Here is a 3,589-nt window from a genome sequence, read left to right as displayed (position 1 = left end):
TGTTCCTTCTTTTGTTTCCAACTTTCAAATTCTAATAGCAATAATTATCAATGCACATTGATTTCATGCTTGATCAAGTTCAGACAGAAGAAATTGGTAGATTTCTTCAATTTCCTCATTGCCTTTTGTGGTTAGTGCATGAATTTGAATAATAGATGGAGTGATTGCACTTCCTTGAAAGCAGATAGAGATAATCCTAACACAAGCAGCACTGCATTTCAAGATTGACCTGGAAATGTCAACACCCATTCCTCTTGAGTGTGTCATAGTAAACTATATGATTTTCTGATTCAAAATGGCCAATACCAGTCTATTTCAGCTCACTAATGCCTTGAATCTCCACTTTTAGGCATTCCATTTCATTTTTCACTATTTCCAAGAGTCTTACCTTGTTCATTCCAAGTTCTGATTACTAATTGATGTTTGCAGCTGTTTCTTCTCATTTTGGATGGTGCTCCATCAGCACATGGAGATCCCAAAGGCTTTAGTCCCAGGTTTTACCACCATCACCTCACCATACTTTTACTCTTACCTCGAGAAGGCAGCTCTTCTCAGTCATATTCCAAGTACCTTCCAGCCCAAGCAGCCTATCTTCTGGCACTATCACGGACAATGTTCGCGCTCCATTCATTAGGACTTCCGTAGCTGACAATGTTTCCATTCTATGTATAAGGTTTTAAGTTGCTACTTCCTCCAAAGGGGACAGCTGATACCTTCTACATAGTGTCTTCTTAGTCTGGAAGCTCTACTGAAGACTGTTCACTTTGGGTGGCCCTGATGGACTTTGAAATACCAATGAGATAGCTTCTAGCAACTCACAAGCCACCACAGTGCCACAAAGTGACAGACAAGTGGTGGACCACTAGAAGAGTAGAGGGTAATCTTCCAAATCAGGATATTTCACTTAATCTCAGCTGCAAGATGTTTTTGCCATTTTATTCCCATTGGTAGTTACCCTCAAGTTAATGAAAACATGCCAGCCCCCAAAGTTGAGAGCAAAGTGACTCAACAGAGTTTTCAAGCCTTTGAGAAGCAGCTCACCTGTCTTTCTTCTGCTGGACCTCTGGGTTGGTTTGCACTTCCAACCTTTGGACTAGCAGTTGAGCACTTTACCATTTGTGCTATCCCAAGCCCCTTTGCCTAGCTGTTTTTATTGCGTGCTGTTGAACTGGAACAATGACCTTATACACAGTAGTGTGAAACCCTGCCTGCTTCTGCACCATTCTCACTGTCATTTCAAGGTTTGAGCCCATTGTTTAGGAGCTGTGCCAATCCCTCTCCTTCGTGGTCTGCCTCTATTTCTCCATGTTTGTTCTGGCAGTTTGTGGTGTGTTCGACCATCTTCACAGTCCCTGGCTTGGATCAAGTGCATCTTAGTCTTCAAGGTGACATGTTCATATTAAAATGTTTTTAAATATATTAAGGATGTATTTTGCAGCAGATTATCCCAATGTAATGTCATTTGTTTTGCTTTTTAGTCATTTTATCGGGGGCTCGTACAACTCGTATCCCAATCCATGCATCCATCAATTGTGTCAAGCACATTTGTACATTTGCTGCCCTCATCATTCTCAAAATATTTTCTTTCTACTTGAGCCCTTGGTATCAGCTCCTGAATTTTCCCCTCCCTCCCCACCTCCCCTCCTTCATGAACCCTTAATAATTTATAAATTATTATTATTTTGTCATGTCTTACACTGTCCGACATCTCCCTTCAACCACTTTTCTGTTGTCTGTCCCCCAGGTAGGGGTTATATATAGATCCTTGTAATTGGGTCTCATTTTCTGCCCCACCTTCCCTCCACTCTTCCAGTATCACCACTCTCTCTCATCACTGATCCTGAAGGGAACATCTGTCATGGATTCCAGGTGTTTCCAGTTTCTATCAGTAGCAGTGTACATCCTCTGGTCAAGCTGGATTTGTAAGGTAGAATTGGGATCATGATAGTGGGAGCAAGGAAGCATTAAAGAACTACAGGAAAGTTGTATGTTTCAACATTGCTACCCTACAACCTGACTGCTCATCTCCTCTGCGCGACCCTTCTGTAAGGGGAAGTCCAGTTGCCCACAGATGGTCTTTGGGTCCCCACTCCGCACTTCCCCCTTTCACAATGATATGATTTTTTATTCTTTGGTACCTAATACCTGATCCCTTTGACACCTCGTGATCACACAGGCTGGTGTGCTTCCTCCATGTGGGCACTGTTGCTGTTCAGCAAGATGGCTGCTTGTTTATCTTCAAGCTTTTAAGACCCCAGACACTGTATCTTTTAATAGCTGGGCAACATCAGCTTTCTTCACCATATTTGCTTATCCACCCATTTTGTCTTCAGCAATCATATCAGGAAGGTGAACATCATGGAATGCCAGTTTAATAGAACAAAGTGTTCTTGCATTGAAGGAGTACTTGAGTGGAGTCTCAATGTCCATCTAATACCTTAATAATAAACCTACAAATATATGCACATGGATCTATTTCCCCATCATCATATCTAAATATATTTACATATGTATATGCCTGTATTTAAACCTCTAAAATGCCCTTTGCCTTCTCGTTCTTTCTTCTATTTCCTTTTACTTTCTTCTTGTCTCACTATCATGCTCAGTCTTCATTTGGATTTCAGTAATTGCCCTTGATCAAGCCCTACCAGTTCTTTTACACCCTCCTAGCCACTGATTTTGGATCACTTGTTGTTAACACCACTTCCTTTCCCCCACCTTCCCCTCTCCCATGTCCCCCCAGAACCATCTGTCTGGTTGTTTTCTCCTCCAGAGTGGTCATCCAGCCGATCTTATCTAGATAAACCTGCAGAGATAATAAGATGCACAAAAACAAGAAAAAGCAAAACAAAGCAACAAAAGAAAACAAAACACAGCAACAACAACAAAATGACCAAAAAAAGAAAAAAGAAAGCCTGTAAATAGTTCCAGGTCTGTTTGTTGACCTTTAGGAATGTTTTCCGGTGGAGTCTGATGGAGTGCCACGCCTTTGGATCCAAAGTCTATTTTTGGTACTCCTGATGAACCTCCTTCCTCTGCTCCCCTTGCTGTTCTGTTGCACACCCATAGTGTTTTGCCTCAGCGTGGTGGAGTCAGATTGGGAGCAATTCCCACATTGTATCTCCAGTGTTGGCCCCTTTAGGCGATGGGTCAGTGAGGGATGTCATGTCTCATTGTGGGGCCAGCCATATGGTCCTATCTGTACATTGGCTGCTCTGAGCAGGCATGTCATCCCCAAGGCTTTGTGGGCCAGGATGTGCTCCTCTCTCTTCATCTGCTCCCGTGTGCTCTGATCAGACATGAACCTCTCCCTGAGCTGTAGCTTCAGTGCTGTCCTCTGAAGTAATTTTTTCTGGGGAAGGGGGGCGGCTGGGATTCGGGCCAGTCCCTCAGACCTCTCTACTGGTTCCTGCTTCATGCTGGTATGTTGCATTCATATCTTTGAGCACAGGGTTGAAGTCTGTTCCCTCTTTCCCTGTGGAGATTTAAACCATACCCTCCCCTTAAGTGGGTTACTGCCCTGTTCCCTTGTTAGCTATTCCTTTTTTTCCTGTTTCTTTTCCCCCCTCCGTTTTAGTTGGCTACCATA

Source organism: Tenrec ecaudatus, chromosome 4 (genome assembly GCF_050624435.1).
Source record: "Tenrec ecaudatus isolate mTenEca1 chromosome 4, mTenEca1.hap1, whole genome shotgun sequence".
NCBI lineage: Eukaryota > Metazoa > Chordata > Mammalia > Afrosoricida > Tenrecidae > Tenrec > Tenrec ecaudatus.
Note: the sequence above shows the minus strand (reverse complement) of the source record.